The sequence below is a fragment of the Protopterus annectens genome, chromosome 11.part0, assembly GCF_019279795.1.
Source record: "Protopterus annectens isolate FY-2018-M chromosome 11.part0, PAN1.0, whole genome shotgun sequence".
Taxonomy (NCBI): Eukaryota; Metazoa; Chordata; order Ceratodontiformes; family Protopteridae; genus Protopterus; species Protopterus annectens.
In genome coordinates, this window is record NC_056745.1 from 364,684,474 (window position 1) to 364,700,055 (window position 15,582).

A 15,582-nucleotide genomic window follows, 5' to 3' on the forward strand; every position below is an offset into this window, starting at 1 on the left:
TTCCTCTAACTAAGTGCTGTTGGATAGCTTGTGTTAGTGGTACATCCATATGGGATTATTAAAACCAACAACATGTATTAATATATTGTCTTATTGACATGTTGGAATATCTAGAATTTGTCTAGCCTTATTTTATCTGGTGGTTATTTCTCCTATGATGGATGGACCACACTTGAGTGTATGCACTCACTATTATTGTATAACCATATGATTTATTCTAAGTGCCCTCCTAACATGTTTTGCAAGCAAAAAAATTTTTTAAACTGATTAGTATTCATGAGCTCATCTTTTTGATTGGCTCTTGAAATGTATTTAAAGGAAGATGCAAATGAACTTGATGATATTGCTTAACACTGAAGAAGGCTGTTGGCCGAAACTAGTTTGTTATATTTATCAGAAATCAATAAATATTTTGAACTCTGTGCTGCCTTGCTGGTCTATTTGGAGCTGTCTACTTGGTTTGGACCGTGCATCCCCTCGTGCACAGGACTTGGTACATGCAGTTGTAATGACCTCACCTTTAATGTCAATAAATGGAGTAGCATGAGACTTGGCAAAAAGGACATAAGTTATGAATACAAAATAAATTATCAAATCATATAAAGTAAAACCTCACTAAAGAAAAGAACCAGAAGCAGTAATAGAGTACAATCTACAATTTAGCAAACATTTATCTTCCATAAAAAGAAAAGCATATTTTGTAGCCCACCTAATTCTATATTTTTGCATTGTCTAGTCAGTCCAGGGAGATTAATGTAACACCATTTGTCTCACTTGTGTGACCCATTATCTTATACTGTACTGCATTTGTTTCCATTTGAATTAGCCACCTGAAAGAACTTGAAAAGGTTGACCAACTTCTTTCTGAAAGAACACAGGACTAGAAAATTTGAATTGTTCATTAAGGCTTCAGGAACTCTAAATATGTTCTGTTTTTTTTTTTTTTTTTTTTTTGTACAGGATAATAAGAGTGGATTTGCCTTCTTTATAAGGCAATGTCTAATCGTCTCTATTTGAAAATGTATGCCTGAAATGCACTGTTAGGGGAGCTAAAATCAGATTGGAGATCTTAATACTACCCCTAAGCACCTTCCACCATCTGTCAAGGCAAAACTTTAAGACTTCTTATCTCACGGTCAACCTCATGAACACTGCATTATTTCTACTTCATCCAATCTAAAAAGTATACCTTTAGGACTGCTTAACCCACCCCAATGTCATGAGCACTCTGTCATTTCCATGACATCCACGAATAACTTCTCCAGCTGTTACCCACCTCCTTCACTGTTTTTTTTTTCATCAGCATCCATTTAAGCCATTTAAATGGCCTCATTAGTGATGTATGTTTATATATGTCTAACTGGTTAAATTTGTTTTCAGAGCATACTTCTAGCATTTGAAACATTTCAAAAAGTCAAAATACCACAGAAGATAAAACACCTCGTTCATTAATTTGACTAGTATCAAGAAGTAATTAAATCAGTAGCCTTCAGATAGGCTAACACATGACACAAACATAACTGGTTATAACCTAAATTTAAAAAAGTAGGGCATGTTGACATATCATAAATGAAGAGAGTAATGGAATCTCTCACGCAGATTAAAACACTTTCACAACATAGGGGTGGCAAATGCAAAACTCTTGCCACCAGAATGGCATAGCTGGGGTTTTTTTCTAGAGTTTAAAGACTCTAAATCAATAGGACCTTCCTGTAGAGAGCAAATCTAACATAAAAATCAAAATCTCTTCCAAGTAGTTGAGGGCCAGTCCTGAAAGACTTCCAGCACACACACATGCACACACACACTTGCGCACACACACACACACACACACACACACACACACACACACACACACACACACACACACGCACACATATACACACACACACACACACACACACACACACACACACACACACACACACACACACACACACAAAACATACATTGTTCTAAATGCCTTGCCAGCCTATTATTACTTTTCCTATCCCCATTCTATGTACAACATGCAACAAATTCCATATAAAAATGATATGTTACTGTGTTCAAGTCAAGGATGCAAAAGATTTTTTGATTGTGCCATATGACTCAGTACTTGTTTCTCTCAGTTCAGTGGCCACACTGAAAGGAACTTTCAGTTGCATTTATGAACATGTATATAGTATGGCTAAGACAGATTTTAAGAATTCACTGTATAAAGAATCTACTGCTTGTGACAATAAAAAAAATGGCAGCCTTTTATTGTGGAAAATGTAGGAAGGAATGGAGGGGCAACTATGTAAATACTCTGGAATATAGGGAATTGTTTTGACAGACTAGGTCACATCTTTTTCCCCAGGGTTAAATGACATTCCATTGCCCTTGTGCTTAATTTAAGGGGAAATAGACTGTGATTGGTGAACAGGTGACTATCACTTGTATTTTAATTGTTTTTTTAAAGGCTGTGTCCTTTCTGACGAACTGTTGGTTGAGTTAAGGAATGAAAGCATTAAATAAATCAAGATTCCTTTTTGAATAGTGTAAATTATATTATTTTTTCATCCTTATTTCTGCAGCTTTAATGATACCAGATTAATGTGCTGCTTCAACTACTCAAAAAAATGGAAATGAGAAAAGCTGGTAGCTGGCATGTACTCTCACTATATGGGTCTAACAGCCAAAAAAATCCACTATCAAGATTATTTAATATAACTCAACTTACATGCATGTTTCCTCAGATGTATCCATTATAATACCTACTACATATCCTATAACCTTAAGACTTTTCTAAGTCTTACTTTTTGCAAATTATGAAGCTTGGTTGTTTTACCTCTCTGCAGCTATGTCCCTCAAGATAATAATTATATAATACATTAGTCACTGAAGAATCAATGCAAAAAAAAAATAATTTCAGTCTAGAATATCCACTTTATTGGACATATTAATAATGTAAATACACAACTACAGGTACTGCCATAAGTTTGCAAAGTCACATTTTGATGATGCAGATTTTGCCCATATGTGGCACATAATGCCACACATTTGATTGAAGACTCAGATGTAGGTTAATACTAATTAGGGGGCATCAGGCTAAGAGTGCTTCATGATACTTAATCAGAATACTTTGAGATTAGCCTACTTTATGTATTTTAAAATAACCTGCCATCTTTAACTTGTCATGTCATATATTAAATTTGAATGAACTTCAACAGAATGCCATGGGAAATCTAATTGAGGAATCAGCCTAGTTTTAAAAGTACACTGTGTTATAACAATACCTCACTCTTAAATGAAAGTGATCTGAATCATATTTATGCCAACTTTTGTTAATCTTAAAATGTGTTCCTAAAATTGTGACAACTGTAACCGTGTAGGAATTATGTATTATGTAAATAGTTAATCAGCAATAAATATGTGATTTCATCTTCTAAGAATTTAGCATAGCTCTGTAACTGTTAAACTGAAGTTTGCCCTTGCTCTGTAAATATTGCTTCATATTCATACTGTTAGTTATTTCTGAGCACCTAAACTATGACATCACTGAATGTACTCTAAAAATATTCTTTAGCACCAAACATAAAAGGCCTTTCCTTTTAACATTCTGGACTTTTTAACGGGAAAGCGTTACATATTTTGAACATTAACTCTGAAGGGTCTGTAGTTCTAAATGGTTATAAGTACAGATACAGCTAAATCACGAATCAGCTCTCCAGCTACACCTCACAGTTGACAACATTGTAGCAACTTTTCCTTCAGCTCGCATACACAAATACTAGAGAAGGAGATCCATGGTAAGAAAAGTCACAGAGTACTTAATAACAGAAAGCATATTTCTGGAATGTTCCTCACAACCCGAATGATGGTAACTGTTTGACATATCTGATTCAGCCTTGACCTTCACCACACACACACACACACACACACACACACACACACACACACACACACACACACACACACACACACACACAGAGAAGCACAATAAATGTAAAGAGTGCTCAGATTTTAAAGAATAGTTTACTGAGCCCTTCATTTAATAATGACAAAGGATGCTTTCATCAGCTTTCATTTTATGTTCTAACAATTTATTTTCAGAACCAGTTCTATGCTTATTAGGGTATTTTATAACAAATAAGGATTCTGAGTGGAAAGCAATGTGTTCAATAAAAAGAATTCTGCATGTGTCTTCACTAGAGAAAGGTAAGGAGATTTATTTGCATGGACAGTAACAGAGGAGTCTAAAGGAACAAAAGTGATAAATGGGTAATTTTAGAAGATAGAAGAAACATTTGAATTAAAGAGATTGGGTGGGGTATGTCTGAGACTCTGGATTGTTCATTTCAAGGGTTAAGTAGTATCTCTCAACACAAGAGTAATGCCAGAAATCTGGAGGCACATCACTGTATTAAGCAGGTTACGGAAGTCAGATATAGAGATTGTCTATTTAGCCTGGCCTTGCTCTTCATTAAGGTGAAGCAAAAGTTTATTTATGTAGTTATTTATTTATTTATTTACTGATCACTTGATTGACTTTTTTGTTGTTTATTGATTTAATCACTGGGTAGATGAGCTGATTACTCAGAACTTTTTCAGCCAAGACCTGGACCAGTAATGCAGTAAATAGTTTCAATAACTTATGTTAAACTGAACAATTCAGAGCTTCTTGTTTAAGGTAGTCAAAGGAAATAACATTTGGCACTTTCACACATATATTTAGAATACACATTCAGATGTAACATATTGCATTTCTATGTACATACATAATTAGTTACACCTGATATGAAGATACACTCACAGGTAGCATTTGCACTTCTATATATGTGCATGGTTATACCTGAGTTATACTTGATCAGAAGATACACATTTACAAGTAACATTTTACAATACTGTATAGATTTAAACTCTTTCCCACTCCACAATCAAAAAACAATTAGCAAAATACCTAAAATACATCATCTGGCTCTCACAGAACAACCTCATGGTGAACAGCGAAAAAAAAAAAATCACGATCTTTGTCACAAGACATAAACCATCCACAGTCCACCCAAACTGGACCATAATAAATAATACCAACTAACTCCCTAGAAACCACATCATACTTCAGATGCCTAGACATTTGCCTGGACTAGTCAACCCTATATTTTCATTTTCACATTACCAAGACTAAATTTCATATCTCTCAACTATCCCTGATTTTGCAGAATGTCCCTAATATTGCCTCATAGTTTTACCCCATCCCTTGCAAAATGTTTTTTTTTTTTCTGGTAAATTACTGAATATTAAAATCAGTCAGTAATACCAAACATTACACTCTTATATCTTCTGTTCTTCAAAAAATACATGTTGATGCAAAGCCAATTGTTCTACTAATTGCCTAAGTTAATTAGCGTAATATTAATAATTACCCCCAATTTTGGGCCTTCATCCCACATTATTTTTGACTTTGTCGCTGATTCTTGATCAAAAATGATGAGAGCTATGCTAAATCTAAAGTAGATGTTCTACATTTCTGAGCCAGGAAGATATCACACTTTCTCTCAGGTGAGGACAGATTAGGCATTTTGGAAAGGGGGTTCTCTCCTACCACAACCTAAATATGGCCTGCCTATTACTGCCTTTGAGAAAAACAAGCACAGCTCTACAAACGCCATCCTATCAGCTCTGTAGATTCATCGCTCTTGCCTCATCCTAAGGAGAATACCGCTGCTTAGTTCTAATAAAGGCAATATGGCTCTCAGTAAACAAAAGATGCAAAAATCTCCATAGGTTCATAGGTTCATAGGTTCATACTAGGCTATCTGCCCGAGGGCATTTACAAGCCTAGCCCATAGTTTTGTGGCTTACGCCACCCCTATAGTATGGGGAACTATACCCATTATTTTGCTGTGCCTCTGTCGAGCAGTGACACTGAGGTAATCCCTGGGGTATATCTGCAATCTCCCATCCATTGGTCAAGATTTCTCTTGAACAAGGCCAGCGAGGTGCTCTGCCTCACATATACCGAGATTTTGTTCCACAGCATAGGGAGTCTTTGGGTGATGAATCTATCCCTCCAGCACGCCCTATTAATAGCCGTGGTTTAAGTCTCCGCCCTTGTGGCTCTGACGGGTCTAGATCCTTTGAGGTGAACCATATTCATCAAATCTGGGTTTGGCATGGCCTTCTATGTTAGGCAAAGGTCACCTCTGAGCAAGCGGTAGCGCTGAATAGAGCTGGAGTTCTTTCAGTCGGGCAGCATAGGACACATGTTTGAGACCCTTTATCCTTTTGGTGAGGAACTTTGTGGCCTCTCCAGCTGCTGCAAGTGTCGGGTCAGATACATTCGAATGGGGCATTGTACTCAATCATTGGTCTGATGAGTGATGAGTATAGGGGACTATGACCTCCCTTGATCTAGATGAGAATCCCTTCATGATAAGGTGGGCAATGTAGAAGGTCTTCCTAACTACTTTAGCTACATGGGTGTCGAATGACAGACTACTATCAACCTGGGTCCCCAGGTCCCTGATAACCTCTTCTGTGCTCAGTGGATTGCCACCTATTTGGTAGCTAGGGGTAACCTTGTTTTTGGTATGACTATGCATTTTTTGGCATTTAACTTTAGGCCATGGCTCTGGCACCAGTTATCCGTTTCTGTGAGGCCCTTCTGAAGGATATCTGTGTCAGATGCGTTTTCTACTATGGCGCCCAGTTTGCAGTCATCTGCAAACTTTGTCAGCCATAACCCTCCTGTGTTTGCTTGTACTTCGGAAAAGTAGATGCCAAACAAGAGTGGGCCCAGGACTGAGCCCTGTGGTACACCACTTGTGACAGGCTTTGAGTCTGACATGGCGCCAGCAACTCTGACCCTGTGGGTTCTGTCACTCAGCCAGCCTTATTCACAAACTTGAATGCGACTAGGATGCCTTCAATTTCTTCTCCAGCAGACATTTTAAAAGAATCACATCCTACAACCTGAGATCACAAACTTCCCTCACCCTTTCCGCCCCACCCAAAAATCTCCACTCCTCCTACTTCAGCTTCTCATTAATGGCATCCAAAACATAGAAAGCTCTCATCACAAACTTAAGAGATATAGCCACTTTCCCCAAATTCGGACAAATGCAGAAATGCCCGTACTCATGATCTGCCTTTAAGTACATCTCCCATAAGTCATTGCTTAACTCCAAACCTCTCCTATTTTCCCATAATCTACTAGCTTACACTCATTGCTAAACAATAACACCCCAAGTCACTCTTCTCTCTATTCTGTACTCCCCTTCACCCCCTCACTCCATCTTACTTTCCGCCTCTGCTTGATCTTTCCTCCACTCACCTACTTCCATCCCTGCTCTGTCTATTCACTCTCTGCTACACAGCCATCCCACCATGACACTGCACACTCAAGCAGTGTATAATAAACTCTGTACATATTATGGCATATATTATGATACTAATGTGCTGCTTACTATTCGATACCAATGTTACCCCTTACCAGGATATCCAAATATTTTATTAGTGATTTTTAATCCTTTCTGTTTGTACTTTCTTTTGTACTAAATGTTGTAGTACGTCTTTGTACTTTGTATCCTAGGCTGAGCCTGAATGAACAAACAGTAAATGAATAAAAACACTACACAGTTAATTACTTGATCCCTAAGGGAATACTTTCTCAGTTCTTAATGCAGAAACAATTAATCAAAGTGACTAGCATGTATACATTTTGTAGTAGCTAATATTTGCATGTAATGGCAAAGTAGTAGCTTCCCCAAATGTATATATACACATGTGCAAGTTTGTTACCCTCTCAGAGTTACTAGTTTATTTATTTATTTATTTACATTTTGGTCACTGGGGTATAGCACTACTAGCAATAAAAATGTTTCAGTTATAACCAACAATGGAATACAAAGGTAATACAAACTAATCACACATTTTACAAGTGGAAAAGTAGAATCAAATGAATAGCAATGAAAGAGTGAGAAGCACATTTAGCCTTAGAAACTGCAGAGAGCAGCACAAGGTGTTTACAGGACAAAGCAAGAGCTAATTAATGGAAAGACACAACAGTCTGCGGAGTCAGTGGCATAGCCAGCCTTAGGCATAGGCCAACAAGGCAGCTGCCTATGGCACTGCTCTAGCAAGGGCACTTTACCAGTAAACTGAATGGTGTAGGTAGACCAGGATGGGGGCACAGGGTGGTGTGGGGGGGGGCACTGTGGAGATATTTTGCCAAGGGCACCAGTTGACCAAAGGCTGGCCCTGGGCAGTGGGACTAAGAAAGGTAAAAGTTGTAAGATGACAGAAAGCAAGGAGAAAGAGGAGCTATGTACATATTTACAGGAAGCAGAAACCTAATGGTGATCAAGAGAGTAGTGCTGTACATGGGGTGATGTGTGAGGAAATTAACCCAGCACAGAATAGTTTACTAAGTGATATGTCATGCATTCTGGCATTTGCATTTGTATTGTTCATACAGATACTGCCTAGATGAAACATTGCTGAACAAAGTAAAATGCAAGTAATGGTTTACAAAGTAAAAATACTCATTTGGTCAGATTCAATAAAGCCTACATGGTACCAAACTGTTTTAGACTCAGTAAGTGGCTCTACACAGTGTGTAGAGCTATGCAGAGCTGGGCAAACAAGGTAAACACCATGGCATGGAAATTACAGCATAAGGTTCATAGGTGTGTACTAGGCTAATGGCCCTAGAGCCTTTACAAGCCTAGCCCATAAAAGTGCCCTGGCATCATGCTGCCCAAAGTTAGTTCCCAGTGCCTCTATCAAATACAGCCACTGGAGTTATCCAAGGGGTGAACTTTCTATTTTCCAACCACTCATCAAGATTTCTCTTGAAGAGGGCCAGTGAGGTGTTCTGCTTGACATGTATGGGAAGTCTATTTCAGAGCATGGGCAGTCCCTGGGTTATAAACCTGTCCCTCCAGCATGTTCTGTTGATTGTGATAAAGAGGTTGAGGTCTCTGGAGCATGTGGTGCGGCACGATTGGGATTTCTTTAGATGTAGCATTTCGAACAGAGCTGGGTCAGACATGGCTTTGTAAGTCAAGCAGAGATCGCCTCTTAGTAGATGATATGAGACAGAGAATAGCTGGAGTTTTTTGAGCCTGTCCATGCAGGACATCGGTTTAAGGCCTAGGATTCTCTTTGTGAGGTAATTTTGTGGCCTTTCCAGCTGTTGCATGTGTCTAGTGAGGTACATGCCAAATGGGGCATTATACTCGATGATTGGTCTAATGAGGGAAGAGTAGAGAGAGTTGATGACCTCTTTCTTCCTGGATGCAAAACCCTTGGTAATGAGATATGCCACATAGAAGGACTTTCTGACCACAGTGGCAATATGGTGGTGAAAAGAGAGGTTGCTGTCAACCTGTGTCCCCAGATCTCTTATAAAACCTTCAGTGTTCAGTGGGCTCCCATCAATGTGGTAATTAGTGGGAACTGAGTTTTTCCAAAGGGGATGATGACACATTTTTTGGCATTAGGCTTAAGGCCATGATTTCAACACCAGTCATTGGTCTCAGTGAGGCATTTCTGTAGATGTCTACATCACTTGGGGAGTTAATAATGACTCCCAGCTTGCAGTCGTCTGCGAACTTGGTCATCCAGAGTACCTCCGTGTTGCCCAGGACTTCTAAGAGATAGATGGCAAACAGGAGAGGACCCAGGACCCATCCCTGTGGGACTCCACTCATGACTGGTCAGCAGTCTGATTTGGAGTCTGCTACTTTCACACTGTGGGTTCTATCTGTAAGCCAATTTGCAACCCACCTAGTGATATAGGGTTTGATGCCTACTTTGGTGAGTTTATCAATAATTCCTGAGCGGGGAATGGTATCAAACACCTTGGTCAGATCAAGGTAGGCTGTATGAACTGCCTTGCCCTCATCCACAGCTCTGGTGACTGACTCAAAGAAGTCAACCAGATTGAGCAGGCATGATCTACCTTTCACAAAACCAAATTGAGTGGGATCTAGAGTTTGGATATTCCCTATATCCTTGTTAATTAGGTCCATGATGATGCGCTCCATAGCCTTACATATCAGACTCATCAGGCTAATGGGGCAATAATTTCCAGGGTCTGTAGTCACTTCCCCTTTATGGAGAGGGATGACTGTAGCAGTGTGCCATCCGGTAGGGACAAAGCCTGAGGTGAGGCTATGATTGAAGAGGGCACACTGATGTGGTGCCAGTTCACTTTGTAGTTCATGTAGAACACATCCAGAAATATTGTCAGGTACAATGGAAGCTGTATTCTTGGCCTTGGACAATGCACCTTTAACCTGTGCTGCAGTAATACTGGGTGCCTGGCATTCCTCCAGTATTGTGATTGGTCCTTTGAGGGGGGGTAAAGTTGGCACTGAATCTGTCTGCCACTATGTTGGTAATATCTGTTGGTGCAGTATATCAGGTACCATTGTGCAGTAACTCAAAGCAAACCTGGGTATTGCCATGGAGATTTTTGATATAACTATAGAAGGCTTTGTAGTTGTTTTTAGTGTCTGCTGCAATTCTGCCTTCGTAGCAGGCTTTAGAGGTTTTGATGAGGGATCTCAACTTTTTGTAGACGCTAATAAGGGAGTTTTTCCAGTCTTGGGACTTCACCTTTTTCTGCAACAGTTTCTTCCTTCTATTGTAGAGTATATTAATGGCAGGGGTCCACCAGATTGGCTTCCTTTTTTTGGAGGAGAGCATCTTGGTTCTTTTGGGTATGGCTAGTTCCATGCATTTATGTACGTGTTCATACAGTTCATTGGTGTATGATTCAGCAGTAATGCATCTATTTTCCATTAACATGGGTGCCATGATGTTAGTCACCTCTGTTTTTAGGAGCCCAAAGTCAGCTTTGGAGAAGTTTTTCATGGTGGTCACCTTTGTGGGGGGGGGGGGGTGAGATGTGGATTTCCATGGTGATTAGTTTGTGGTCAGATCTAGCCAGGGAGGAATTGACTATTAGTGTAGAGCAACGGTTGCTCATGTTAGTAATAACCAGGTCAAGGATGTTGCTTCCTCTAGTGGGGGTAAGAATGAGCTGGTCCAAGGCATTGGAATTGATGAATTCCAAGAAGCGTTTGGCCAGTGTATTGGTGCATGAGTAATTTTTCCATTTGATGGAGGGGTAGTTGAAGTCATCTAGCATGGGAGTGTTGGGTTGGACCCTAATAGTTTCAAGCTGAACTGCATGCTAATCAACCAATCCAAGATGGAAGAGCTATTCAAGAAGCTATAACACAACCATGTAGACTCACTGCTGGATTTCCCTGCTAATTCCAAACCAATTGGAATACAGCCACAGAAAGGAGTCTACATAGAAGCAATGTTAGGGGCTGATGTTGCTTTAATTCATGTGTAGGTGCAACAGGATGAAGTCTATGCTGCTGCTGCTGCTGCTAATAGACCACGGCCAAGAAGGAGAAGAGTTTTCAGACCTTGGGTAACTTATCACAATCTGCATGAAGTGGAAATTGTAGATCGCTATAGGGTAGATAGAAACATACTACAGGAACTCTGCAACCTCTTTCATCTTCAACTCAGACCCAGGGCAATACAAGGGAAACCAATCTCAGTGGAGACAAAGGTATGTGTAGCACTTAGAGGTTTAGCTGCAGGTACCTTTCAGAGACCAAAAAAGGACATGCTAGGGTGTCACAAGCATCAGCATCCGGGATCCTCCATTAGTTCCTGAATGCTATGCTCTAACATGCTAGTGACAACATATATTTTTCTCATACTCCTGAGAACAGGACCAGAAATATGCAGTAGTTCTACCCTGTAGCACACTACCCTGAAGTACTGGGTGCCACAGATTGCACACATGTAAAGATTAAGACACCACCTGGGCAACAGAGAAGGCTCTACATAAATAGAAAGGGCTTCCACTCTATAAACTGTCAAGTTGTGTGTAATGCAATGAGAATCATCTTGAACATGTGTGCTGGCAACACAGGGAGTTACCACAACTCACATATCTGGCACACCTCCCAAATGTATCAGATGTTCACTAGGAGGGATATCCCACAGGGTCATTTACTGCTGGGTGCAGGTTATGCACTGGAACTGTCACTGATGACACCCATCAGACATGCACACACACCTGCTGAATAATGCCATAATGAGACACTTGCTCAAACCAGAAATATCATAGAGCATGTATCTGGGCTGCTGAAGTCATGGTTACGGTGCCTAGATACATCTGGGGGAGGCATGCAGTACAGTCCACAGACATGTACTTAAATATTCACAGTTTGTGCCATGCTACACAACATCATCCTGAGAAAACAGCTTCAGCAGGATCAACAAGGGGAAGGGGCATATGTCCCACCACCAGTGGCAAGGTCACCACAGCCACAAGAAGGTGAGGGGTCAGAGGGGGGACCAGCAGCTGCTTTAGGTATAGGCAGACATAGGTGTGTTCAATATGCCCTCGTATTGGCTAAGAGACAAAGCATAGCACATTCACTCACCACCTAAGGGCATAAAACCTTCATCCTACACACGTACTGTACATATAGTAACATTGATACCAGGCAATGCTCACAACCTTTACCTACCCATGTAATGGTTGTGTACTGCTTGCATCAGACAGAGTCACCCCTAAACTAAAACTGTTGCAGCTGCTGGATTTACAAGATAAGTATTGAACTGTAGAGCATTGTGTAATAATATGAATGACTGCTATATCCTTGCTTGTTGTTACTTAGTAGTGTAAGCAAGTAAAAGGTGGGTGATTTGTACAGAAATGACCTTAGCATGTGACAGGAGAGACTTATTTGACTTTTATGTGTCCATTATTAAGTAGTAGGCCTCAGATATCAAAGTTTCGCACAGTCATACCTCTCAAACATAGTGATGGTCACTGCATGCCATCAGTTTAGCGCCTTATGTTTGTACTGGAAAATCATTAAAGGGAGAAGTTAGAAAGTAATGATACACATTTCAGCTTCAGATTTCACAACCCTCACAAGATCCTTAACAATAGGTTCATAGGTTCATAGGTAGGTACTAGGCTATCGGCCCAAGGGCCTACGTAAGCCTAGCCAGCAAGGTACCATAGCTTACGCCACCCAAGAAAGTTATTTTCCTGTGCCACTGTCCAGCAGAGACACAGAAGTGATCCCCGGGGTGTATTTCCTATTTCCCATCCATGCATCAAGATTTGTCTTGAAGATTGCTAATGAAGAACTTTGCTTGACATAGATGTGTAGCCTGTTCCAGAGTATAGGAAGTCTCTAGGACAGAAATCTATCCCTCCAGCATGTCCTGTTTATTGTGGTGACAAGATTTAGGTCCCTAGAATGTGTAGCTTGGAGGGATTGGGATTTCGTTAGGTGTAGCATGTCCAACAGCTCTGGGTTTGACATAGCTTTATATGTTAGGCAGAGATCACCTCGGAGTAGGCGATATGCTACGGAGTAAAGCTGGAGTTTTTTGAGGCAGTCAGTGTAGATCATTTGTTTGAGGCCAGTAATCCTCTTTGTGAGGTACTTCTGTGGCCTTTCCAGCTGCTGCAGATGTCTTGTGAGGTACATTCCAAAAGTGGCATTGTACTCTATAATGGGTCTAATGATTTTCAAGTAGAGGGGAACAATGACCTCTTTTTTCCTGGATGAGAACCCTTTTATGATGAGGTGTGCCACATAGAAGGACTTCCTGACTACTGTGGCGATGTAACTATCAAAGGAGAGACTACTGTCCACCTGGGTCCCAAGGTCTCTTATCACACATTTGGTGTTAAGTAGATTGCTGCCTATGTGGTAGTTCATGGGTACAGAGTTTTTACCAAAGGGGATGACACTGCACTTTTTGGCATTGTGCTTGAGGCAATGGCTCTGACACCAGGCATCTGTCTCAGTGAGGCCCTTCTGTAGGATGTCCACATCATGTGGGGCCTTGACTATGGCTCCTAGTTTGCAGTCATCTGTGAACTTTGTCAGCCAGAGGCCTTCTGTGTTAGCCTGTACTTCAGAGAAGTAGATACTAAACAGGAGATGTCCCAGGACAGAACCCTGTGGCACTCCACTTGTCACTGCCTTGAGATCAGATTTGGAGTCTGAAACTTTTACAGTGTGGGTTCTGTCAGTGAGCCAGTTGGCAACCCATCTTGTGACGTAGGGATTTATACCTAGTTTAGTGAGTTTAGCTATAATTCCAGAATGGGGGATGGTGTTGAAAGCCTTGGCGAGGTCAAGATAGGCTGTGTGAACTACCATACCCTCATCCACGGCTTTGGTGACTGCCTCAAAGAAATCGATCAGGTTCAGGAGGCATGATCTGCCTTTCACAAACCCGAACTGGGTGAGATCCAGAGTTTGGAGGTTACCAATGTCTTTGTTTATGAGTTCCATGATGATACGTTCCATGGCCTTGCAGACCAGGCTCGTCAGGCTAATAGGTCGATAGTTCCCGGGATCAGTGGTGGCTCCCCCTTTGTGGAGTGGGATAACTGTTGCTGTACGCCATTCAGTGGCACAAAGCCTGATTTGAGGCTATTATTGAACATGGTGGTTAAGTGGGGAGCCAGTTCATTCTGAAGTTCGTATAAAACGCAGCCTGGGATGTTGTCCGGTCTCATGGATGCTGTGTTTTTGCCTTTAGAGAGTGCAGCTTTTACCTGTGTAGTTGTGATTACAGGGACTCTGCATTCTTCCTGTATAGATATGGGCCCTTTAGGGGGTGAGAGGGGGTAAAGTTAGCACTGAACCGATCTGCCAGGATGTTGGCAATATCAGTTGGTTCTGTAATTTTCGTACCTTTGTGCTATAACTCAGAGCAGATCTGGGTGTTGCCATCTAGATTCTTGACACAGCTATAGAATGCTTTGTGGTTGTCCTTGTATTTAGTGGCAATTTTGTTTTCGTAGCTAACTTTGGAGGATCTTATAAGGGATCTCAGCTTCTTACTGAGGCTGACCAGGGAGCTCCTCCACTCATGGGATTTTACTCTCTTTTGCAACAGTTTCTTCCTTCTGTTGTACAGTTTGTTTATGGCAGGGGACCACCAGATTGGCTTCCTTTTTTTTGGAGGATAGCGTCTTGGTTCTGTTTGGGATAGCACGGTCCATGCACTTCTGTAAGTGCTTATAGAGTGCATTTGTGTAGGATTCAGCAGTTGTAACTGTATTGTCCATCTGCATGGATGTCATGAAGTTCACCACTTCTGTCTTAAGAAGTATGAAGTCGGCTTTGGAGAAATTTTTTACTGTGGTTTCCTTAATGGGGGGTGGGGGCAGGATGTGGATATCAAGGGTGATAAGCTTATGGTCGGATCGGACCAACGAGGAGTTGACTTCAGGTGTGGAACACCGATCACTCATGTTGGTAATGACTAGGACTAGGATATTTTTGCCCCTGGTGGGGGTGTGGATAAGTTGATCTAGGGCATTGGAGTTTATGAATTCCAGAAAGCGTTGAGCTAAGGAGTTGGTACAAGAGTAGTTTTCTCAGTTAATGGTGGGGTAGTTGAAGTCACCCATTATTAGGGTGTTTGGTTGAACCCTAATATTTTCCAGTACATCAAGAAAAGAGGAGTGGGAATCCTGGGGCATGGTGGGGGATCTGTAGCAAGCTACAATTTGGATTGCAGTTTTGCCCAGAGTTAGTT